Source organism: Dendrobates tinctorius, unplaced genomic scaffold (genome assembly GCF_039654945.1).
Source record: "Dendrobates tinctorius isolate UK_male_01 unplaced genomic scaffold, ASM3965494v1 ptg000008l, whole genome shotgun sequence".
In the NCBI taxonomy this organism is placed as follows: domain Eukaryota; kingdom Metazoa; phylum Chordata; class Amphibia; order Anura; family Dendrobatidae; genus Dendrobates; species Dendrobates tinctorius.
In genome coordinates, this window is record NW_027361676.1 from 48,475,720 (window position 1) to 48,500,041 (window position 24,322).

Sequence of the window (24,322 nt, forward strand, 5' to 3'; positions counted from 1 at the left end):
TTTTTTTCAACATGCAATCTGAAAAATGTTCAAATGCTCTACCACTAAGCTATGCCACCTATATTTGAAAAATGTAAACTCTTCTTTTTTAACATGAAACCTGAAATTTTCTTCAGTTTATATATGGTTGTGTTTTTTTACTTTGATATGCATTTTTCTTTGTTAAAAATAATTAACTTTAGCAAAAAGTACAGAGGAACTCTCAGTAATTTTTATTTTACCAGTCAAATCTTAGTTTTAGAGTCTACCAATGTGCTTTAAGAAAGCACAAAAACATGAATTCAACTTCACATGGTTCAAAAGCTTGCATAAATATGTAGGTAAGAAATCATGTACAGTATTATTAATCCATTGTAAACGCACCTTCAGGGGGCACTTGGAGTTAAACCAAAGATCTCTTGATGTGCAGTCTAACTGTCTACCACTGAGATATACCCCTAATATTAAAAGGCCTAAACTCCTTTTTTTTTTTTTTTCCCTCATAAAACCTGAAATCTATTTGCACAGTTTTATGTTGTTGTGCCTTTTTTACATTGATATACATTTTTATTTGTTAAAAGTAACAAACTAATACAACAAGTACAGAGAAACACTCAGTAATTTTTATATCACAAGTAAATTCTCAGTTTTATAGTCTTCCAATGTGCTTTATATATCTTTTGTAGATTTCTTTACAGGCAAAATTTCTCAAACTTTTTGCTGCATTTCTTAACTAATATTCATATAAAGAAAACATGAATTCAACTTCATACGGTTCTAAATCTAGTATAAATATATAGGTAGCGAAGCATGTATTTTTAATCTGTTGAAAATGTACCTTCAGGGGGCACTTAGAGTTGAACCAAGGACCTCTTGATCTGCAGTCAAATGCTCTACCACTGAGCTATACCCCCTATATTCGAAAAATGCAAACGCTCAATTTTTTTTTTTCAACATGCAATCTGAAAAATGTTCAAATGCTCTACCACTAAGCTATGCCACCTATATTTGAAAAATGTAAACTCTTCTTTTTTAACATGAAACCTGAAATTTTCTTCAGTTTATATATGGTTGTGTTTTTTTACTTTGATATGCATTTTTCTTTGTTCAAAATAATTAACTTTAGCAAAAAGTACAGAGGAACTCTCAGGAATTTTTATTTTACCAGTCAAATCTTAGTTTTAGAGTCTACCAATGTGCTTTAAGAAAGCACAAAAACATGAATTCAACTTCACATGGTTCAAAAGCTTGCATAAATATGTAGGTAAGAAATCATGTACAGTATTATTAATCCATTGTAAACGCATCTTCAGGGGGCAGTTGGAGTTAAACCAAAGATCTCTTGATCTGCAGTCTAACTGTCTACCACTGAGATATACCCCCAATATTAAAAGACCTAAACTCTTTTTTTTTTTTTTTTTCTTTTTTTTTTTTTCCCTCATAAAACCTGAAATCTATTTGCACAGTTTTATGTTGTTGTGCCTTTTTTACATTGATATACATTTTTATTTGTTAAAAATAACAAACTAATACAACAAGTACAGAGAAACACTCATTAATTTTTATATCACAAGTAAATTCTCAGTTTTATAGTCTTCCAATGTGCTTTATATATCTTTTGTAGATTTCTTTACAGGCAAAATTTCTCAAACTTTTTGCTGCATTTCTTAACTAGTATTCATATAAAGAAAACATGAATTCAACTTCATACGGTTCTAAATCTAGTATAAAGATATAGGTAGCGAAGCATGTATTTTTAATCTGTTGAAAATGTACCTTCAGGGGGCACTCGGAGTTGAACCAAGGACCTCTTGATCTGCAGTCAAATGCTCTACCACTGAGCTATACCTCCTATATTTGAAAAATGCAAACGCTCAATTTTTTTTTTCAACATGCAATCTGAAAAATGTTCAAATGCTCTACCACTAAGCTATGCCACCTATATTTGAAAAATGTAAACTCTTCTTTTTTAACATGAAACCTGAAATTTTCTTCAGTTTATAAATGGTTGTGTTTTTTTACTTTGATATGCATTTTTCTTTGTTCAAAATAATTAACTTTAGCAAAAAGTACAGAGGAACTCTCAGGAATTTTTATTTTAACAATCAAATCTTAGTTTTAGAGTCTACCAATGTGCTTTAAGAAAGCACAAAAACATGAATTCAACTTCACAAGGTTCAAAAGCTTGCATAAATATGTAGGTAAGAAATCATGTACAGTATTATTAATCCATTGTAAACGCACCTTCAGGGGGCACTTTGAGTTAAACCAAAGATCTCTTGATCTGCAGTCTAACTGTCTACCACTGAGATATACCCCCTAATATTAAAAGACCTAAACTCTTTTTTTTTTTTTTTTTTTCCCTCATAAAACCTGAAATCTATTTGCACAGTTTTATGTTGTTGTGCCTTTTTTACATTGATATACATTTTTATTTGTTAAAAGTAACAAACTAATACAACAAGTACAGAGAAACACTGAGTAATTTTTATATCACAAGTAAATTCTCAGTTTTATAGTCTTCCAATGTGCTTTATATATCTTTTGTAGATTTCTTTACAGGCAAAATTTCTCAAACTTTTTGCTGCATTTCTTAACTAGTATTCATATAAAGAAAACATGAATTCAACTTCATACGGTTCTAAATCTAGTATTAATATATAGGTAGCGAAGCATGTATTTTTAATCTGTTGAAAATGTACCTTCAGGGGTCACTTGGAGTTGAACCAAGGATCTCTTGACCTGCAGTCAAATGCTCTACCACTGAGCTATACCCCCTATATTTGAAAAATGCAAACGCTCAATTTTTTTTTTTCAACATGCAATCTGAAAAATGTTCAAATGCTCTACCACTAAGCTATGCCACCTATATTTGAAAAATGTAAACTCTTCTTTTTTAACATGAAACCTGAAATTTTCTTCAGTTTATATATGGTTGTGTTTTTTTACTTTGATATGCATTTTTCTTTGTTCAAAATAATTAACTTTAGCAAAAAGTACAGAGGAACTCTCAGGAATTTTTATTTTGCCAGTCAAATCTTAGTTTTAGAGTCTACCAATGTGCTTTAAGAAAGCACAAAAACATGAATTCAACTTCACATGGTTCAAAAGCTTGCATAAATATGTAGGTAAGAAATCATGTACAGTATTATTAATCCATTGTAAACACATCTTCAGGGGGCACTTGGAGTTAAACCAAAGATCTCTTGATCTGCAGTCTAACTGTCTACCACTGAGATATACCCCCAATATTAAAAGACCTAAACTCTTTTTTTTTTTTTTTTTTTTTTTTCCCTCATAAAACCTGAAATCTATTTGCACAGTTTTATGTTGTTGTGCCTTTTTTACATTGATATACATTTTTATTTGTTAAAAATAACAAACTAATACAACAAGTACAGAGAAACACTCATTAATTTTTATATCACAAGTAAATTCTCAGTTTTATAGTCTTCCAATGTGCTTTATATATCTTTTGTAGATTTCTTTACAGGCAAAATTTCTCAAACTTTTTGCTGCATTTCTTAACTAGTATTCATATAAAGAAAACATGAATTCAACTTCATACGGTTCTAAATCTAGTATAAATATATAGGTAGCGAAGCATGTATTTTTAATCTGTTGAAAATGTACCTTCAGGGGGCACTCGGAGTTGAACCAAGGACCTCTTGATCTGCAGTCAAATGCTCTACCACTGAGCTATACCCCCTATATTTGAAAAATGCAAACGCTCAATTTTTTTTTTCAACATGCAATCTGAAAAATGTTCAAATGCTCTACCACTAAGCTATGCCACCTATATTTGAAAAATGTAAACTCTTCTTTTTTAACATGAAACCTGAAATTTTCTTCAGTTTATATATGGTTGTGTTTTTTTACTTTGATATGCATTTTTCTTTGTTCAAAATAATTAACTTTAGCAAAAAGTACAGAGGAACTCTCAGGAATTTTTATTTTACCAATCAAATCTTAGTTTTAGAGTCTACCAATGTGCTTTAAGAAAGCACAAAAACATGAATTCAACTTCACAAGGTTCAAAAGCTTGCATAAATATGTAGGTAAGAAATCATGTACAGTATTATTAATCCATTGTAAACGCACCTTCAGGGGGCACTTTGAGTTAAACCAAAGATCTCTTGATCTGCAGTCTAACTGTCTACCACTGAGATATACCCCCTAATATTAAAAGGCCTAAACTCTTTTTTTTTTTTTTTTCCCTCATAAAACCTGAAATCTATTTGCACAGTTTTACGTTGTTGTGCCTTTTTTACATTGATATACATTTTTATTTGTTAAAAATAACAAACTAATACAACAAGTACAGAGAAACACTCATTAATTTTTATATCACAAGTAAATTCTCAGTTTTATAGTCTTCCAATGTGCTTTATATATCTTTTGTAGATTTCTTTTCAGGCAAAATTTCTCAAAGTTTTTGTTGCATTTCTTAACTAGTATTCATATAAAGAAAACATGAATTCAACTTCATACGGTTCTAAATCTAGTATAAATATATAGGTAGCGAAGCATGTATATTTAATCTGTTGAAAATGTACCTTCAGGGGGCACTCGGAGTTGAACCAAGGACCTCTTGATCTGCAGTCAAATGCTCTACCACTGAGCTATACCCCCTATATTTGAAAAATGCAAACGCTCAATTTTTTTTTTCAACATGCAATCTGAAAAATGTTCAAATGCTCTACCACTAAGCTATGCCACCTATATTTGAAAAATGTAAACTCTTCTTTTTTAACATGAAACCTGAAATTTTCTTCAGTTTATATATGGTTGTGTTTTTTTACTTTGATATGCATTTTTCTTTGTTAAAAATAATTAACTTTAGCAAAAAGTACAGAGGAACTCTCAGGAATTTTTATTTTACCAGTCAAATCTTAGTTTTAGAGTCTACCAATGTGCTTTAAGAAAGCACAAAAACATGAATTCAACTTCACAAGGTTCAAAAGCTTGCATAAATATGTAGGTAAGAAATCATGTACAGTATTATTAATCCATTGTAAACGCATCTTCAGGGGGCACTTGGAGTTAAACCAAAGATCTCTTGATCTGCAGTCTAACTGTCTACCACTGAGATATACCCCCAATATTAAAAGACCTAAACTCTTTTTTTTTTTTTTTTTTTTTTTTTTTCCCTCATAAAACCTGAAATCTATTTGCACAGTTTTATGTTGTTGTGCCTTTTTTACATTGATATACATTTTTATTTGTTAAAAATAACAAACTAATACAACAAGTACAGAGAAACACTCATTAATTTTTATATCACAAGTAAATTCTCAGTTTTATAGTCTTCCAATGTGCTTTATATATCTTTTGTAGATTTCTTTACAGGCAAAATTTCTCAAACTTTTTGCTGCATTTCTTAACTAGTATTCATATAAAGAAAACATGAATTCAACTTCATACGGTTCTAAATCTAGTATAAATACATAGGTAGCGAAGCATGTATTTTTAATCTGTTGAAAATGTACCTTCAGGGGGCACTCGGAGTTGAACCAAGGACCTCTTGATCTGCAGTCAAATGCTCTACCACTGAGCTATACCCCCTATATTTGAAAAATGCAAACGCTCAATTTTTTTTTTCAACATGCAATCTGAAAAATGTTCAAATGCTCTACCACTAAGCTATGCCACCTATATTTGAAAAATGTAAACTCTTCTTTTTTAACATGAAACCTGAAATTTTCTTCAGTTTATATATGGTTGTGTTTTTTTACTTTGATATGCATTTTTCTTTGTTAAAAATAATTAACTTTAGCAAAAAGTACAGAGGAACTCTCAGGAATTTTTATTTTACCAGTCAAATCTTAGTTTTAGAGTCTACCAATGTGCTTTAAGAAAGCACAAAAACATGAATTCAACTTCACAAGGTTCAAAAGCTTGCATAAATATGTAGGTAAGAAATCATGTACAGTATTATTAATCCATTGTAAACGCACCTTCAGGGGGCACTTTGAGTTAAACCAAAGATCTCTTGATCTGCAGTCTAACTGTCTACCACTGAGATATACCCCCTAATATTAAAAGACCTAAACTCTTTTTTTTTTTTTTTCCCTCATAAAACCGGAAGTCTATTTGCACAGTTTTATGTTGTTGTGCCTTTTTTACATTGATATACATTTTTATTTGTTAAAAGTAACAAACTAATACAACAAGTACAGAGAAACACTGAGTAATTTTTATATCACAAGTAAATTCTCAGTTTTATAGTCTTCCAATGTGCTTTATATATCTTTTGTAGATTTCTTTACAGGCAAAATTTCTCAAACTTTTTGCTGCATTTCTTAACTAGTATTCATATAAAGAAAACATGAATTCAACTTCATACGGTTCTAAATCTAGTATAAATATATAGGTAGCGAAGCATGTATTTTTAATCTGTTGAAAATGTACCTTCAGGGGGCACTTGGAGTTGAACCAAGGACCTCTTGATCTGCAGTCAAATGCTCTACCACTGAGCTATACCCCCTATATTCGAAAAACGCAAACGCTCAATTTTTTTTTTTCAACATGCAATCTGAAAAATGTTCAAATGCTCTACCACTAAGCTATGCCACCTATATTTGAAAAATGTAAACTCTTCTTTTTTAACATGAAAACTGAAATTTTCTTCAGTTTATATATGGTTGTGTTTTTTTACTTTGATATGCATTTTTCTTTGTTCAAAATAATTAACTTTAGCAAAAAGTACAGAGGAACTCTCAGGAATTTTTATTTTACCAGTCAAATCTTAGTTTTAGAGTCTACCAATGTGCTTTAAGAAAGCACAAAAACATGAATTCAACTTCACATGGTTCAAAAGCTTGCATAAATATGTAGGTAAGAAATCATGTACAGTATTATTAATCCATTGTAAACGCATCTTCAGGGGGCACTTGGAGTTAAACCAAAGATCTCTTGATCTGCAGTCTAACTGTCTACCACTGAGATATACCCCCAATATTAAAAGACCTAAACTCTTTTTTTTTTTTTTTTTTTCTCCCTCATAAAACCTGAAATCTATTTGCACAGTTTTATGTTGTTGTGCCTTTTTTACATTGATATACATTTTTATTTGTTAAAAATAACAAACTAATACAACAAGTACAGAGAAACACTCATTAATTTTTATATCACAAGTAAATTCTCAGTTTTATAGTCTTCCAATGTGCTTTATATATCTTTTGTAGATTTCTTTACAGGCAAAATTTCTCAAACTTTTTGCTGCATTTCTTAACTAGTATTCATATAAAGAAAACATGAATTCAACTTCATACGGTTCTAAATCTAGTATAAAGATATAGGTAGCGAAGCATGTATTTTTAATCTGTTGAAAATGTACCTTCAGGGGGCACTCGGAGTTGAACCAAGGATCTCTTGATCTGCAGTCAAATGCTCTACCACTGAGCTATACCTCCTATATTTGAAAAATGCAAACGCTCAATTTTTTTTTTCAACATGCAATCTGAAAAATGTTCAAATGCTCTACCACTAAGCTATGCCACCTATATTTGAAAAATGTAAACTCTTCTTTTTTAACATGAAACCTGAAATTTTCTTCAGTTTATATATGGTTGTGTTTTTTTACTTTGATATGCATTTTTCTTTGTTCAAAATAATTAACTTTAGCAAAAAGTACAGAGGAACTCTCAGGAATTTTTATTTTACCAATCAAATCTTAGTTTTAGAGTCTACCAATGTGCTTTAAGAAAGCACAAAAACATGAATTCAACTTCACAAGGTTCAAAAGCTTGCATAAATATGTAGGTAAGAAATCATGTACAGTATTATTAATCCATTGTAAACGCACCTTCAGGGGGCACTTGGAGTTAAACCAAAGATCTCTTGATCTGCAGTCTAACTGTCTACCACTGAGATATACCCCCAATATTAAAAGACCTAAACTCTTTTTTTTTTTTTTCCCTCATAAAACCTGAAATCTATTTGCACAGTTTTATGTTGTTGTGCCTTTTTTACATTGATATACATTTTTATTTGTTAAAAGTAACAAACTAATGCAACAAGTACAGAGAAACACTCAGTAATTTTTATATCACAAGTAAATTCTCAGTTTTATAGTCTTCCAATGTGCTTTATATATCTTTTGTAGATTTCTTTACAGGCAAAATTTCTCAAACTTTTTGCTGCATTTCTTAACTAGTATTCATATAAAGAAAACATGAATTGAACTTCATACGGTTCTAAATCTAGTATAAATATATAGGTAGCGAAGCATGTATTTTTAATCTGTTGAAAATGTACCTTCAGGGGGCACTCGGAGTTGAACCAAGGACCTCTTGATCTGCAGTCAAATGCTCTACCACTGAGCTATACCCCCTATATTCGAAGAATGCAAACGCTCAATTTTTTTTTTTCAACATGCAATCTGAAAAATGTTCAAATGCTCTACCACTAAGCTATGCCACCTATATTTGAAAAATGTAAACTCTTCTTTTTTAACATGAAACCTGAAATTTTCTTCAGTTTATATATGGTTGTGTTTTTTTACTTTGATATGCATTTTTCTTTGTTCAAAATAATTAACTTTAGCAAAAAGTATAGAGGAACTCTCAGGAATTTTTATTTTACCAGTCAAATCTTAGTTTTAGAGTCTACCAATGTGCTTTAAGAAAGCACAAAAATATGAATTCAACTTCACATGGTTCAAAAGCTTGCATAAATATGTAGGTAAGAAATCATGTACAGTTTTATTAATCCATTGTAAACGCATCTTCATGGGGCACTTGGAGTTAAACCAAAGATCTCTTGATCTGCAGTCTACCACTGAGATATACCCCCTAATATTAAAAGACCTAAACTCTTTTTTTTTTTTTCTCATAAAACATGAAATCTATTTGCATTTTTATGTTGTTGTGCCTTTTTTTACATTGATATACATTTTTATTTGTTAAAAATAACAAACTAATACAACAAGTACAGAGAAACACTCAGTAATTTTTATATGACAAGTAAATTCTCAATTTTATAGTCTTTCAATGTGCTTTATATATCTTTTGTAGATTTCTTTTCAGGCAAAATTTCTCAAAATTTTTGCTGCATTTCTTTACTAGTATTCATATAAAGAAAACATTAATTCAACTTCATACGGTTCTAAATCTAGTATAAATGTATAGGTAGCGAAGCATGTATTTTTAATCTGTTGAAAATGTACCTTCAGGGGACACTCGGAGTTGAACCAAGGACCTCTTGATCTGCAGTCACATGCTCTACCACTGAGCTATACCCCCTATATTTGAAAAATGCAAACGCTCACTTTTTTTTTTTAACATGCAATCTGAAAAATGTTCAAATGCTCTACCACTAAGCTATGCCACCTATATTTGAAAAATGTAAACTCTTCTTTTTTAACATGAAACCTGAAATTTTCTTCAGTTTATATATGGTTGTGTTTTTTTACTTTGATATGCATTTTTCTTTGTTCAAAATAATTAACTTTAGCAAAAAGTACAGAGGAACTCTCAGGAATTTTTATTTTACCAATCAAATCTTAGTTTTAGAGTCTACCAATGTGCTTTAAGAAAGCACAAAAACATGAATTCAACTTCACAAGGTTCAAAAGCTTGCATAAATATGTAGGTAAGAAATCATGTACAGTATTATTAATCCATTGTAAACGCACCTTCAGGGGGCACTTGGAGTTAAACCAAAGATCTCTTGATGTGCAGTCTAACTGTCTACCACTGAGATATACCCCTAATATTAAAAGGCCTAAACTCCTTTTTTTTTTTTTTTCCCTCATAAAACCTGAAATCTATTTGCACAGTTTTATGTTGTTGTGCCTTTTTTACATTGATATACATTTTTATTTGTTAAAAGTAACAAACTAATACAACAAGTACAGAGAAACACTCAGTAATTTTTATATCACAAGTAAATTCTCAGTTTTATAGTCTTCCAATGTGCTTTATATATCTTTTGTAGATTTCTTTACAGGCAAAATTTCTCAAACTTTTTGCTGCATTTCTTAACTAATATTCATATAAAGAAAACATGAATTAAACTTCATACGGTTCTAAATCTAGTATAAATATATAGGTAGCGAAGCATGTATTTTTAATCTGTTGAAAATGTACCTTCAGGGGGCACTTAGAGTTGAACCAAGGACCTCTTGATCTGCAGTCAAATGCTCTACCACTGAGCTATACCCCCTATATTCGAAAAATGCAAACGCTCAATTTTTTTTTTTCAACATGCAATCTGAAAAATGTTCAAATGCTCTACCACTAAGCTATGCCACCTATATTTGAAAAATGTAAACTCTTCTTTTTTAACATGAAACCTGAAATTTTCTTCAGTTTATATATGGTTGTGTTTTTTTACTTTGATATGCATTTTTCTTTGTTCAAAATAATTAACTTTAGCAAAAAGTACAGAGGAACTCTCAGGAATTTTTATTTTACCAGTCAAATCTTAGTTTTAGAGTCTACCAATGTGCTTTAAGAAAGCACAAAAACATGAATTCAACTTCACATGGTTCAAAAGCTTGCATAAATATGTAGGTAAGAAATCATGTACAGTATTATTAATCCATTGTAAACGCATCTTCAGGGGGCAGTTGGAGTTAAACCAAAGATCTCTTGATCTGCAGTCTAACTGTCTACCACTGAGATATACCCCCAATATTAAAAGACCTAAACTCTTTTTTTTTTTTTTTTTCTTTTTTTTTTTTTCCCTCATAAAACCTGAAATCTATTTGCACCGTTTTATGTTGTTGTGCCTTTTTTACATTGATATACATTTTTATTTGTTAAAAATAACAAACTAATACAACAAGTACAGAGAAACACTCATTAATTTTTATATCACAAGTAAATTCTCAGTTTTATAGTCTTCCAATGTGCTTTATATATCTTTTGTAGATTTCTTTACAGGCAAAATTTCTCAAAGTTTTTGCTGCATTTCTTAACTAGTATTCATATAAAGAAAACATGAATTCAACTTCATACGGTTCTAAATCTAGTATAAATATATAGGTAGCGAAGCATGTATTTTTAATCTGTTGAAAATGTACCTTCAGGGGGCACTCGGAGTTGAACCAAGGACCTCTTGATCTGCAGTCAAATGCTCTACCACTGAGCTATACCCCCTATGTTTGAAAAATGCAAACGCTCAATTTTTTTTTTCAACATGCAATCTGAAAAATGTTCAAATGCTCTACCACTAAGCTATGCCACCTATATTTGAAAAATGTAAACTCTTCTTTTTTAACATGAAACCTGAAATTTTCTTCAGTTTATATATGGTTGTGTTTTTTTACTTTGATATGCATTTTTCTTTGTTCAAAATAATTAACTTTAGCAAAAAGTACAGAGGAACTCTCAGGAATTTTTATTTTACCAATCAAATCTTAGTTTTAGAGTCTACCAATGTGCTTTAAGAAAGCACAAAAACATGAATTCAACTTCACAAGGTTCAAAAGCTTGCATAAATATGTCAGTAAGAAATCATGTACAGTATTATTAATCCATTGTAAACGCACCTTCAGGGGGCACTTTGAGTTAAACCAAAGATCTCTTGATCTGCAGTCTAACTGTCTACCACTGAGATATACCCCCTAATATTAAAAGACCTAAACTCTTTTTTTTTTTTTTTTTTCCCTCATAAAACCTGAAATCTATTTGCACAGTTTTATGTTGTTGTGCCTTTTTTACATTGATATACATTTTTATTTGTTAAAAGTAACAAACTAATACAACAAGTACAGAGAAACACTGAGTAATGTTTATATCACAAGTAAATTCTCAGTTTTATAGTCTTCCAATGTGCTTTATATATCTTTTGTAGATTTCTTTACAGGCAAAATTTCTCAAACTTTTTGCTGCATTTCTTAACTAGTATTCATATAAAGAAAACATGAATTCAACTTCATACGGTTCTAAATCTAGTATAAATATATAGGTAGCGAAGCATGTATTTTTAATCTGTTGAAAATGTACCTTCAGGGGGCACTTGGAGTTGAACCAAGGACCTCTTGATCTGCAGTCAAATGCTCTACCACTGAGCTATACCCCCTATATTCGAAAAATGCAAACGCTCAATTTTTTTTTTTCAACATGCAATCTGAAAAATGTTCAAATGCTCTACCACTAAGCTATGCCACCTATATTTGAAAAATGTAAACTCTTCTTTTTTAACATGAAACCTGAAATTTTCTTCAGTTTATATATGGTTGTGTTTTTTTACTTTGATATGCATTTTTCTTTGTTCAAAATAATTAACTTTAGCAAAAAGTACAGAGGAACTCTCAGGAATTTTTATTTTACCAGTCAAATCTTAGTTTTAGAGTCTACCAATGTGCTTTAAGAAAGCACAAAAACATGAATTCAACTTCACATGGTTCAAAAGCTTGCATAAATATGTAGGTAAGAAATCATGTACAGTATTATTAATCCATTGTAAACGCATCTTCAGGGGGCACTTGGAGTTAAACCAAAGATCTCTTGATCTGCAGTCTAACTGTCTACCACTGAGATATACCCCCAATATTAAAAGACCTAAACTCTTTTTTTTTTTTTTTTTTTTTTTCCCCTCATAAAACCTGAAATCTATTTGCACAGTTTTATGTTGTTGTGCCTTTTTTACATTGATATACATTTTTATTTGTTAAAAATAACAAACTAATACAACAAGTACAGAGAAACACTCATTAATTTTTATATCACAAGTAAATTCTCAGTTTTATAGTCTTCCAATGTGCTTTATATATCTTTTGTAGATTTCTTTACAGGCAAAATTTCTCAAAGTTTTTGCTGCATTTCTTAACTAGTATTCATATAAAGAAAACATGAATTCAACTTCATACGGTTCTAAATCTAGTATAAATATATAGGTAGCGAAGCATGTATTTTTAATCTGTTGAAAATGTACCTTCAGGGGGCACTCGGAGTTGAACCAAGGACCTCTTGATCTGCAGTCAAATGCTCTACCACTGAGCTATACCCCCTATGTTTGAAAAATGCAAACGCTCAATTTTTTTTTTCAACATGCAATCTGAAAAATGTTCAAATGCTCTACCACTAAGCTATGCCACCTATATTTGAAAAATGTAAACTCTTCTTTTTTAACATGAAACCTGAAATTTTCTTCAGTTTATATATGGTTTTGTTTTTTTACTTTGATATGCATTTTTCTTTGTTAAAAATAATTAACTTTAGCAAAAAGTACAGAGGAACTCTCAGGAATTTTTATTTTACCAATCAAATCTTAGTTTTAGAGTCTACCAATGTGCTTTAAGAAAGCACAAAAACATGAATTCAACTTCACATGGTTCAAAAGCTTGCATAAATATGTAGGTAAGAAATCATGTACAGTATTATTAATCCATTGTAAACGCACCTTCAGGGGGCACTTGGAGTTAAACCAAAGATCTCTTGATCTGCAGTCTAACTGTCTACCACTGAGATATACCCCCTAATATTAAAAGGCCTAAACTCTTTTTTTTTTTTTTCCCTCATAAAACCTGAAATCTATTTGCAGTTTTATGTTGTTGTGCCTTTTTTACATTGATATACATTTTTATTTGTTAAAAGTAACAAACTAATACAACAAGTACAGAGAAACACTCAGTAATATTTATATCACAAGTAAATTCTCAGTTTTATAGTCTTCCAATGTGCTTTATATATCTTTTGTAGATTTCTTTACAGGCAAAATTTCTCAAACTTTTTGCTGCATTTCTTAACTAGTATTCATATAAAGAAAACATGAATTCAACTTCATACGGTTCTAAATCTAGTATAAATATATAGGTAGCGAAGCATGTATTTTTAATCTTTTGAAAATGTACCTTCAGGAGGCACTCGGAGTTGAACCAAGGACCTCTTGATCTGCAGTCAAATGCTCTACCACCTAGCAATACCCCCTATATTCGAAAAATGCAAACGCTCAATTTTTTTTTTTCAACATGCAATCTGAAAAATGTTCAAATGCTCTACCACTAAGCTATGCCACCTATATTTGAAAAATGTAAACTCTTCTTTTTTAACATGAAACCTGGCATTTTCTTCAGTTTATATATGGATGTGTTTTTTTACTTTGATATGCATTTTTCTTTGTTCAAAATAATTAACTTTAGCAAAAAGTACAGAGGAACTCTCAGGAATTTTTATTTTACCAGTCAAATCTTAGTTTTAGAGTCTACCAATGTGCTTTAAGAAAGCACAAAAACATGAATTCAACTTCACATGGTTCAAAAGCTTGCATAAATATGTAGGTAAGAAATCATGTACAGTATTATTAATCCATTGTAAACGCACCTTCAGGGGGCACTTGGAGTTAAACCAAAGATCTCTTGATCTGCAGTCTAACTGTCTACCACTGAGATATACCCCCTAATATTAAAAGACCTAAACTCTTTTTTTTTTTTTTCCCCTCATAAAACCTGAAATCTATTTGCACAGTTTTATGTTGTTGTGCCTTTTTTACATTGATATACATTTTTATTTGTTAAAAGTAACAAACTAATACAACAAGTACAGAGAAACACTCAGTGATTTTTATATCACAAGTAAATTCTCAGTTTTATAGTCTTCCAATGTGCTTTATATATCTTTTGTAGATTTCTTTACAGGCAAAATTTCTCAAACTTTTTGCTGCATTTCTTAACTAGTATTCATATAAAGAAAACATGAATTCAACTTCATACGGTTCTAAATCTAGTATAAATATATAGGTAGCGAAGCATGTATTTTTAATCTGTTGAAAATGTACCTTCAGGGGGCACTCGTAGTTGAACCAAGGACCTCTTGATCTGCAGTCAAATGCTCTACCACTGAGCAATACCCCCTATATTCGAAACATGCAAACGCTCAATTTTTTTTTCAACATGCAATCTGAAAAATGTTCAAATGATCTACCACTAAGCTATGCCACCTATATTTGAAAAATGTAAACTCTTCTTTTTTAACATGAAACCTGAAATTTTCTTCAGTTTATATATGGTTGTGTTTTTTTACTTTGATATGCATTTTTCTTTGTTCAAAATAATTAACTTTAGCAAAAAGTACAGAGGAACTCTCAGGAATTTTTATTTTACCAGTCAAATCTTAGTTTTAGAGTCTACCAATGTGCTTTAAGAAAGCACAAAAATATGAATTCAACTTCACATGGTTCAAAAGCTTGCAAAAATATGTAGGTAAGAAATCATGTACAGTTTTATTAATCCATTGTAAACGCATCTTCATGGGGCACTTGGAGTTAAACCAAAGATCTTTTGATGTGCAGTCTACCACTGAGATATACCCCCTAATATTAAAAGACCTAAACTCTTTTTTTTTTTTTCTCATAAAACATGAAATCTATTTGCATTTTTATGTTGTTGTGCCTTTTTTTACATTGATATACATTTTTATTTGTTAAAAATAACAAACTAATACAACAAGTACAGAGAAACACTCAGTAATTTTTATATGACAAGTAAATTCTCAGTTTTATAGTCTTTCAATGTGCTTTATATATCTTTTGTAGATTTCTTTTCAGGCAAAATTTCTCAAACTTTTTGCTGCATTTCTTTACTAGTATTCATATAAAGAAAACATTAATTCAACTTCATACGGTTCTAAATCTAGTATAAATGTATAGGTAGCGAAGCATGTATTTTTAATCTGTTGAAAATGTACCTTCAAGGGACACTCGGAGTTGAACCAAGGACCTCTTGATATGCAGTCAAATGCTCTACCACTGAGCTATACCCCCTATATTTGAAAAATGCAAACATTCACTTTTTTTTTTTTAACATGCAATCTGAAAAATGTTCAAATGCTCTACCACTAAGCTATGCCACCTATATTTGAAAAATGTAAACTCTTCTTTTTTAACATGAAACCTGAAATTTTCTTCAGTTTATATATGGTTGTGTTTTTTTACTTTGATATGCATTTTTCTTTGTTAAAGATAATTAACTTTAGCAAAAAGTACAGAGGAACTCTCAGGAATTTTTATTTTACCAATCAAATCTTAGTTTTAGAGTCTACCAATGTGCTTTAAGAAAGCACAAAAATATGAATTCAACTTCACATGGTTCAAAAGCTTGCATAAATATGTAGGTAAGAAATCATGTACAGTATTATTAATCCATTGTAAACGCACCTTCAGGGGGCACTTTGAGTTAAACCAAAGATCTCTTGATTTGCAGTCTAACTGTCTACCACTGAGATATACCCCCTAATATTAAAAGACCTAAATTCTTCTTTTTTTTTTTTTTTTTTCCCTCATAAAACCTGAAATCTATTTGCACAGTTTTATGTTGTTGTGCCTTTTTTACATTGATATACATTTTTATTTGTTAAAAGTAACAAACTAATACAACAAGTACAGAGAAACACTCAGTAATTTTTATATCACAAGTAAATTCTCAGTTTTATAGTCTTCCAATGTGCTTTATATATCTTTTGTAGATTTCTTTACAGGCAAAATTTCTCAAACTTTTTGCTGCATTTCTTAACTAGTATTCATATAAAGAAAACATGAATTCAACTTCATACGGTTCTAAATCTAGTATAAATATATAGGTAGAGAAGCATGTATTTTTAATCTGTTGAAAATGTACCTTCAGGGGGCACTTGGAGTTGAACCAAGGACCTCTTGATCTGCAGTCAAATGCTCTACCACTGAGCTATACCCCCTATATTCGAAAAATGCAAACGCTCAATTTTTTTTTTCAACATGCAATCTGAAAAATGTTCAAATGCTCTACCACTAAGCTATGCCACCTATATTTGAAAAATGTAAACTCTTCTTTTTTAACATGAAACCTGAAATTTTCTTCAGTTTATATATGGTTGTGTTTTTTTACTTTGATATGCATTTTTCTTTGTTCAAAATAATTAACTTTAGCAAAATGTACAGAGGAACTCTCAGGAATTTTTATTTTACCAATCAAATCTTAGTTTTAGAGTCTACCAATGTGCTTTAAGAAAGCACAAAAACATGAATTCAACTTCACAAGGTTCAAAAGCTTGCATAAATATGTAGGTAAGAAATCATGTACAGTATTATTAATCCATTGTAAACACACCTTCAGGGGGCACTTTGAGTTAAACCAAAGATCTCTTGATCTGCAGTCTAACTGTCTACCACTGAGATATACCCCCTAATATTAAAAGACCTAAACTATTTTTTTTTTTTTTTTTTTTTTCCCTCATAAAACCTGAAATCTATTTGCACAGTTTTATGTTGTTGTGCCTTTTTTACATTGATATACATTTTTATTTGTTAAAAGTAACAAACTCATACAACAAGTACAGAGAAACACTCAGTAATTTTTATATCACAAGTAAATTCTCAGTTTTATAGTCTTCCAATGTGCTTTATATATCTTTTGTAGATTTCTTTACAGGCAAAATTTCTCAAACTTTTTGCTGCATTTCTTAACTAGTATTCATATAAAGAAAACATGAATTCAACTTCATACGGTTCTAAATCTAGTATAAATATATAGGTAGCGAAGCATGTATTTTTAATCTGTTGAAAATGTACCTTCAGGGGGCACTTGGAGTTGAACCAAGGACCTCTTGATCTGCAGTCAAATGCTCTACCACTGAGGTATACCCCCTATATTCGAAAAATGCAAACGCTCAATTTTTTTTTTCAGCATGCAATCTGAAAAATGTTCAAATGCTCTACCACTAAGCTATGCCACCTATATTTGAAAAATGTAAACTCTTCTTTTTTAACATGAAACCTGAAATTTTCTTCAGTTTATATATGGTTGTGTTTTTTTACTTTGATATGCTTTTTTCTTTGTTAAAAATAATTAACTTTAGCAAAAAGTACAGAGGAACTCTCAGGAATTTTTATTTTTCCAGTCAAATCTTAGTTGTAGAGTCTACCAATGTGCTTTAAGAAAGCACAAAAACATGAATTCAACTTCACATGGTTCAAAAGCTTGCATAAATATGTAGGTAAGAAATCATGTACAGTATTATTAATCCATTGTAAACGCACCTTCAGGGGGCACTTGGAGTTAAACCAAAGATCTCTTGATCTGCAGTCTAACTGTCTACCACTGAGATATACCCCCTAATATTAAAAGGCCTAAACTCTTTTTTTTTTTCCCTCATAAAACCTGAAATCTATTTGCACAGTTTTATGTTGTTGTGCCTTTTTTACATTGATATACATTTTTATTTGTAAAAAGTAACAAACTAATACAACAAGTAGAGAAACACTCAGTAATTTTTATATCACAAGTAAATTCTCAGTTTTATAGTCTTCCAATGTGCTTTATATATCTTTTGTAGATTTCTTTACAGGCAAAATTTCTCAAACTTTTTGCTGCATTTCTTTACTAGTATTCATATAAAGAAAACATGAATTCAACTTCATACGGTTCTAAATCTAGTATAAATATAGAGGTAGCGAAGCATGTATTTTTAATCTGTTGAAAATGTACCTTCAGGGGGCACTCGTAGTTGAACTAAGGACCTCTTGATCTGCAGTCAAATGCTCTACCACTGAGCAATACCCCCTATATTCGAAATATGCAAACGCTCAGTTTTTTTTTTCAACATGCAATCTGAAAAATGTTCAAATGCTCTACCACTAAGCTATGCCACCTATATTTGAAAAATGTAAACTCTTCTTTTTTAACATGAAACCTGAAATTTTCTTCAGTTTATATATGGTTGTGTTTTTTTACTTTGATATGCATTTTTCTTTGTTAAAAATAATTAACTTTAGCAAAAAGTACAGAGGAACTCTCAGGAATTTTTATTTTACCAGTCAAATCTTAGTTTTAGCGTCTACCAATGTGCTTTAAGAAAGCACAAAAACATGAATTCAACTTCACATGGTTCAAAAGCTTGCATAAATATGTAGGTAAGAAATCATGTACAGTATTATTAATCCATTGTAAACGCACCTTCAGGGGGCACTTGGAGTTAAACCAAAGATCTCTTGATCTGCAGTCTAACTGTCTACCACTGAGATATACCCCCTAATATTAAAAGGCCTAAACTCTTTTTTTTTTTTTTCCCTCATAAAACCTGAAATCTATTTGCACAGTTTTATGTTGTTGTGCCTTTTTTACATTGATATACATTTTTATTTGTTAAAAGTAACAAACTAATACAACAAGTACAGAGAAACACTCAGTAATTTTTATATCACAAGTAAATTCTCAGTTTTACAGTCTTCCAATGTGCTTTATATATCTTTTGTAGATTTCTTTACAGGCAAAATTTCTCAAACTTTTTGCTGCATTTCTTAACTAGTATTCATATAAAGAAAACATGAATTCAACTTCATACGGTTCTAAATCTAGTGTAAATATATAAGTAGCGAAGCATGTATTTTTAATCTGTTGAAAATGCACCTTCAGGGGGCACTCGTAGTTGAACCAAGGACCTCTTGATCTGCAGTCAAATGCTCTACTACTGAGCAATACCCCCTATATTCGAAATATGCAAACGCTCAATTTTTTTTTTTCAACATGCAATCTGAAAAATGTTCAAATGCTCTACCACTAAGCTATGCCACCTATATTTGAAAAATGTAAACTCTTCTTTTTTAACATGAAACCTGAAATTTTCTTCAGTTTATATATGGTTGTGTTTTTTTACTTTCATATGCATTTTTCTTTGTTCAAAATAATTAACTTTAGCAAAAAGTACAGAGGAACTCTCAGGAATTTTTATTATACCAGTCAAATCTTAGTTTTAGAGTCTACCAATGTGCTTTAAGAAAGCACAAAAACATGAATTCAACTTCACATGGTTCAAAAGCTTGCATAAATATGTAGGTAAGAAAACATGTACAGTATTATCAATCCATTGTAAACGCATCTTCAGGGGGCACTTGGAGTTAAACCAAAGATCTCTTGATCTGCAGTCTAACTGTCTACCACTGAGATATACCCCCAATATTAAAAGACCTAAACTCTTTTTTTTTTTTTTTTTTTTTTTTTTTTTTTTCCTCATAAAACCTGAAATCTATTTGCACAGTTTTATGTTGTTGTGCCTTTTTTACATTGATATACATTTTTATTTGTTAAAAATAACAAACTAATACAACAAGTACAGAGAAACACTCAGTAATTTTTATATCACAAGTAAATTCTCAGTTTTATAGTCTTCCAAAGTGCTTTATGTATCTTTTGTAGATTTCTTTACAGGCAAAATTTCTCAAACTTTTTGCTGCATTTCTTAACTAGTATTCATATAAAGAAAACATGAATTCAAATTCATACGGTTCTAAAACTAGTATAAATATATAGGTAGCGAAGCATGTATTTTTAATCTGTTGAAAATGTACATTCAGGGGGCACTCGGAGTTGAACCAAGGACCTCTTGATCTGCAGTCAAATGCTCTACCACTGAGCAATACCCCCTATTTTTGAAAAATGCAAACGCTCAATTTTTTTTTTTCAACATGCAATCTGAAAAATGTTCAAATGCTCTACCACTAAGCTATGCCACCTATATTTGAAAAATGTAAACTCTTCTTTTTTAACATGAAACCTGACATTTTCTTCAGTTTATATATGGTTGTGTTTTTTTACTTTGATATGCATTTTTCTTTGTTAAAAATAATTAACTTTAGCAAAAAGTACAGAGGAACTCTCAGGAATTTTTATTTTACCAGTCAAATCTTAGTTTTAGAGTCTACCAATGTGCTTTAAGAAAGCACAAAAACATGAATTCAACTTCACATGGTTCAAAAGCTTGCATAAATATGTAGGTAAGAAATCATGTACAGTATTATTAATCCATTGTAAACGCACCTTCAGGGGGCACTTGGAGTTAAACCAAAGATCTCTTGATCTGCAGTCTAACTGTCTACCACTGAGATATACCCCCTAATATTAAAAGACCTAAACTCTTTTTTTTTTCCCCTCATAAAACCTGAAATCTATTTGCACAGTTTTATGTTGTTGTGCCTTTTTTACATTGATATACATTTTTATTTGTTAAAAGTAACAAACTAATACAACAAGTACAGAGAAACACTCAGTAATTTTTATATCACAAGTAAATTCTCAGTTTTATAGTCTTCCAATGTGCTTTATATATCTTTTGTAGATTTCTTTACAGGCAAAATTTCTCAAACTTTTTGCTGCATTTCTTAACTAGTATTCATATAAAGAAAACAAGAATTCAACTTCATACGGTTCTAAATCTAGTGTAAATATATAGGTAGCGAAGAATGTATTTTTAATCTGTTGAAAATGTACCTTCAGGGGGCACTCGTAGTTGAACCAAGGACCTCTTGATCTGCAGTCAAATGCTCTACCACTGAGCAATACCCCCTATATTCGAAATATGCAAACGCTCAATTTTTTTTTTTCAACATGCAATCTGAAAAATGTTCAAATGCTCTACCACTAAGCTATGCCACCTATATTTGAAAAATGTAAACTCTTCTTTTTTAACATGAAACCTGAAATTTTCTTCAGTTTATATATGGTTGTGTTTTTTTACTTTGATATGCATTTTTCTTTGTTCAAAATAATTAACTTTAGCAAAAAGTACAGAGGAACTCTCAGGAATTTTTATTTTACCAGTCAAATCTTAGTTTTAGAGTCTACCAATGTGCTTTAAAAAAGCACAAAAATATGAATTCAACTTCACATGGTTCAAAAGCTTGCATAAATATGTAGGTAAGAAATCATGTACAGTTTTATTAATCCATTGTAAACGCATCTTCATGGGGCACTTGGAGTTAAACCAAAGATCTCTTGATCTGCAGTCTACCACTGAGATATACCCCCTAATATTAAAAGACCTAAACTCTTTTTTTTTTTTCTCATAAAACATGAAATCTATTTGCATTTTTATGTTGTTGTGCCTTTTTTTACATTGATATACATTTTTATTTGTTAAAAATAACAAACTAATACAACAAGTACAGAGAAACACTCAGTAATTTTTATATCACAAGTAAATTCTCAGTTCTATAGTCTTTCAATGTGCTTTATATATCTTTTGTAGATTTCTTTTCAGGCAAAATTTCTCAAACTTTTTGCTGCATTTCTTTACTAGTATTCATATAAAGAAAACATGAATTCAACTTCATACGGTTCTAAATCTAGTATAAATGTATAGGTAGCGAAGCATGTATTTTTAATCTGTTGAAAATGTATCTTCAGGGGGCACTCGGAGTTGAACCAAGGACCTCTTGATCTGCAGTCAAATGCTCTACCACTGAGCTATACCCCCTATATTTGAAAAATGCAAACGCTCACTTTTTTTTTTTAACATGCAATCTGAAAAATGTTCAAATGCTCTACCACTAAGCTATGCCACCTATATTTGAAAAATGTAAACTCTTCTTTTTTAACATGAAACCTGAAATTTTCTTCAGTTTATATATGGTTGTGTTTTTTTACTTTGATATGCATTTTTCTTTGTTAAAAATAATTAACTTTAGCAAAAAGTACAGAGGAACTCTCAGGAATTTTTATTTTACCAGTCAAATCTTAGTTTTAGAGTCTACCAATGTGCTTTAAGAAAGCACAAAAACATGAATTCAACTTCACATGGTTCAAAAGCTTGCATAAATATGTAGGTAAGAAATCATGTACAGTATTATTAATCCATTGTAAACGCACCTTCAGGGGGCACTTTGAGTTAAACCAAAGATCTCTTGATCTGCAGTCTAACTGTCTACCACTGAGATATACCCCCTAATATTAAAAGACCTAAACTCTTTTTTTTTTTTTTTTTTTTTTCCCCCTCATAAAACCTGAAATCTATTTGCACAGTTTATGTTGTTGTGCCTTTTTTACATTGATATACATTTTTATTTGTTAAAAGTAACAAACTAATACAACAAGTACAGAGAAACACTCAGTAATTTTTATATCACAAGTAAATTCTCAGTTTTATAGTCTTCCAATGTGCTTTATATATCTTTTGTAGATTTCTTTACAGGCAAAATTTCTCAAACGTTTTGCTGCATTTCTTAACTAGTATTCATACAAAGAAAACATGAATTCAACTTCATACGGTTCTAAATCTAGTATAAATATATAGGTAGCGAAGCATGTATTTTTAATATGTTGAAAATGTACCTTCAGGGGGCACTTGGAGTTGAACCAAGGACCGCTTGATCTGCAGTCAAATGCTCTACCACTGAGCTATACCCCCTATATTTGAAAAATGCAAACGCTCAATTTTTTTTTTTCAACATGCAATCTGAAAAATGTTCAAATGCTCTACCACTAAGCTATGCCACCTATATTTGAAAAATGTAAACTCTTCTTTTTTAACATGAAACCTGAAATTTTCTTCAGTTTATATATGGTTGTGTTTTTTTACTTTGATATGCATTTTTCTTTGTTAAAAATAATTAACTTTAGCAAAAAGTACAGAGGAACTCTCAGGAATTTTTATTTTACCAGTCAAATCTTAGTTTTAGAGTCTACCAATGTGCTTTAAGAAAGCACAAAAACATGAATTCAACTTCACATGGTTCAAAAGCTTGCATAAATATGTAGGTAAGAAATCATGTACAGTATTATTAATCCATTGTAAACGCACCTTCAGGGGGCACTTGGAGTTAAACCAAAGATCTCTTGATCTGCAGTCTAACTGTCTACCACTGAGATATACCCCCTAATATTAAAAGGCCTAAACTCTTTTTTTTTTTTTTTCCCTCATAAAACCTGAAATCTATTTGCACAGTTTTATGTTGTTGTGCCTTTTTTACATTGATATACATTTTTATTTGTTAAAAGTAACAAACTAATACAACAAGTACAGAGAAACACTCAGTAATTTTTATATCACAAGTAAATTCTCAGTTTTATAGTCTTCCAATGTGCTTTATATATCTTTTGTAGATTTCTTTACAGGCAAAATTTCTCAAACTTTTTGCTGCATTTCTTAACTAGTATTCATATAAAGAAAACATGAATTCAACTTCATACGGTTCTAAATCTAGTGTAAATATATAAGTAGCGAAGCATGTATTTTTAATCTGTTGAAAATGTACCTTCAGGGGGCACTCGTAGTTGAACCAAGGACCTCTTGATCTGCAGTCAAATGCTCTACTACTGAGCAATACCCCCTATATTCGAAATATGCAAACGCTCAATTTTTTTTTTTCAACATGCAATCTGAAAAATGTTCAAATGCTCTACCACTAAGCTATGCCACCTATATTTGAAAAATGTAAACTCTTCTTTTTTAACATGAAACCTGAAATTTTCTTCAGTTTATATATGGTTGTGTTTTTTTACTTTGATATGCATTTTTCTTTGTTAAAAATAATTAACTTTAGCAAAAAGTACAGAGGAACTCTAAGGAATTTTTATTTTACCAGTCAAATCTTAGTTTTAGCGTCTACCAATGTGCTTTAAGAAAGCACAAAAACATGAATTCAACTT

The 24,322-nt window shown here is 30.5% G+C and overlaps 22 non-coding genes across 22 annotated transcripts; all 22 read right to left on the reverse strand.

Moving 5' to 3' along the window:
- Positions 1–821: 821 nt before the first annotated feature.
- TRNAC-GCA (transfer RNA cysteine (anticodon GCA)) lies at positions 822–893 on the reverse strand. Its single transcript has one exon. It is a non-coding gene; the product is annotated as a tRNA-Cys (tRNA).
- An 866-nt stretch (positions 894–1,759) lies between these two features.
- TRNAC-GCA (transfer RNA cysteine (anticodon GCA)) lies at positions 1,760–1,831 on the reverse strand. The gene has a single exon. It is a non-coding gene; the product is annotated as a tRNA-Cys (tRNA).
- Positions 1,832–2,685: 854 nt separating this feature from the next.
- Positions 2,686–2,757, reverse strand: TRNAC-GCA (transfer RNA cysteine (anticodon GCA)). The gene has a single exon. It is a non-coding gene; the product is annotated as a tRNA-Cys (tRNA).
- An 859-nt stretch (positions 2,758–3,616) lies between these two features.
- Positions 3,617–3,688, reverse strand: TRNAC-GCA (transfer RNA cysteine (anticodon GCA)). Its single transcript has one exon. It is a non-coding gene; the product is annotated as a tRNA-Cys (tRNA).
- Positions 3,689–4,539: 851 nt separating this feature from the next.
- TRNAC-GCA (transfer RNA cysteine (anticodon GCA)) lies at positions 4,540–4,611 on the reverse strand. The gene has a single exon. It is a non-coding gene; the product is annotated as a tRNA-Cys (tRNA).
- An 861-nt stretch (positions 4,612–5,472) lies between these two features.
- TRNAC-GCA (transfer RNA cysteine (anticodon GCA)) lies at positions 5,473–5,544 on the reverse strand. The gene has a single exon. It is a non-coding gene; the product is annotated as a tRNA-Cys (tRNA).
- An 850-nt stretch (positions 5,545–6,394) lies between these two features.
- Positions 6,395–6,466, reverse strand: TRNAC-GCA (transfer RNA cysteine (anticodon GCA)). The gene has a single exon. It is a non-coding gene; the product is annotated as a tRNA-Cys (tRNA).
- An 856-nt stretch (positions 6,467–7,322) lies between these two features.
- TRNAC-GCA (transfer RNA cysteine (anticodon GCA)) lies at positions 7,323–7,394 on the reverse strand. Its single transcript has one exon. It is a non-coding gene; the product is annotated as a tRNA-Cys (tRNA).
- An 848-nt stretch (positions 7,395–8,242) lies between these two features.
- TRNAC-GCA (transfer RNA cysteine (anticodon GCA)) lies at positions 8,243–8,314 on the reverse strand. Its single transcript has one exon. It is a non-coding gene; the product is annotated as a tRNA-Cys (tRNA).
- An 838-nt stretch (positions 8,315–9,152) lies between these two features.
- TRNAC-GCA (transfer RNA cysteine (anticodon GCA)) lies at positions 9,153–9,224 on the reverse strand. The gene has a single exon. It is a non-coding gene; the product is annotated as a tRNA-Cys (tRNA).
- Positions 9,225–10,074: 850 nt separating this feature from the next.
- On the reverse strand, positions 10,075–10,146 carry TRNAC-GCA (transfer RNA cysteine (anticodon GCA)). Its single transcript has one exon. It is a non-coding gene; the product is annotated as a tRNA-Cys (tRNA).
- An 866-nt stretch (positions 10,147–11,012) lies between these two features.
- TRNAC-GCA (transfer RNA cysteine (anticodon GCA)) lies at positions 11,013–11,084 on the reverse strand. Its single transcript has one exon. It is a non-coding gene; the product is annotated as a tRNA-Cys (tRNA).
- An 853-nt stretch (positions 11,085–11,937) lies between these two features.
- On the reverse strand, positions 11,938–12,009 carry TRNAC-GCA (transfer RNA cysteine (anticodon GCA)). Its single transcript has one exon. It is a non-coding gene; the product is annotated as a tRNA-Cys (tRNA).
- Positions 12,010–12,868: 859 nt separating this feature from the next.
- TRNAC-GCA (transfer RNA cysteine (anticodon GCA)) lies at positions 12,869–12,940 on the reverse strand. Its single transcript has one exon. It is a non-coding gene; the product is annotated as a tRNA-Cys (tRNA).
- A 1,770-nt stretch (positions 12,941–14,710) lies between these two features.
- TRNAC-GCA (transfer RNA cysteine (anticodon GCA)) lies at positions 14,711–14,782 on the reverse strand. Its single transcript has one exon. It is a non-coding gene; the product is annotated as a tRNA-Cys (tRNA).
- Positions 14,783–15,618: 836 nt separating this feature from the next.
- TRNAC-GCA (transfer RNA cysteine (anticodon GCA)) lies at positions 15,619–15,690 on the reverse strand. The gene has a single exon. It is a non-coding gene; the product is annotated as a tRNA-Cys (tRNA).
- Positions 15,691–16,547: 857 nt separating this feature from the next.
- Positions 16,548–16,619, reverse strand: TRNAC-GCA (transfer RNA cysteine (anticodon GCA)). The gene has a single exon. It is a non-coding gene; the product is annotated as a tRNA-Cys (tRNA).
- Positions 16,620–17,476: 857 nt separating this feature from the next.
- On the reverse strand, positions 17,477–17,548 carry TRNAC-GCA (transfer RNA cysteine (anticodon GCA)). The gene has a single exon. It is a non-coding gene; the product is annotated as a tRNA-Cys (tRNA).
- Positions 17,549–20,251: 2,703 nt separating this feature from the next.
- TRNAC-GCA (transfer RNA cysteine (anticodon GCA)) lies at positions 20,252–20,323 on the reverse strand. The gene has a single exon. It is a non-coding gene; the product is annotated as a tRNA-Cys (tRNA).
- An 847-nt stretch (positions 20,324–21,170) lies between these two features.
- TRNAC-GCA (transfer RNA cysteine (anticodon GCA)) lies at positions 21,171–21,242 on the reverse strand. Its single transcript has one exon. It is a non-coding gene; the product is annotated as a tRNA-Cys (tRNA).
- Positions 21,243–22,079: 837 nt separating this feature from the next.
- On the reverse strand, positions 22,080–22,151 carry TRNAC-GCA (transfer RNA cysteine (anticodon GCA)). The gene has a single exon. It is a non-coding gene; the product is annotated as a tRNA-Cys (tRNA).
- Positions 22,152–23,009: 858 nt separating this feature from the next.
- TRNAC-GCA (transfer RNA cysteine (anticodon GCA)) lies at positions 23,010–23,081 on the reverse strand. The gene has a single exon. It is a non-coding gene; the product is annotated as a tRNA-Cys (tRNA).
- Between the last annotated feature and the right edge of the window lie 1,241 nt (positions 23,082–24,322).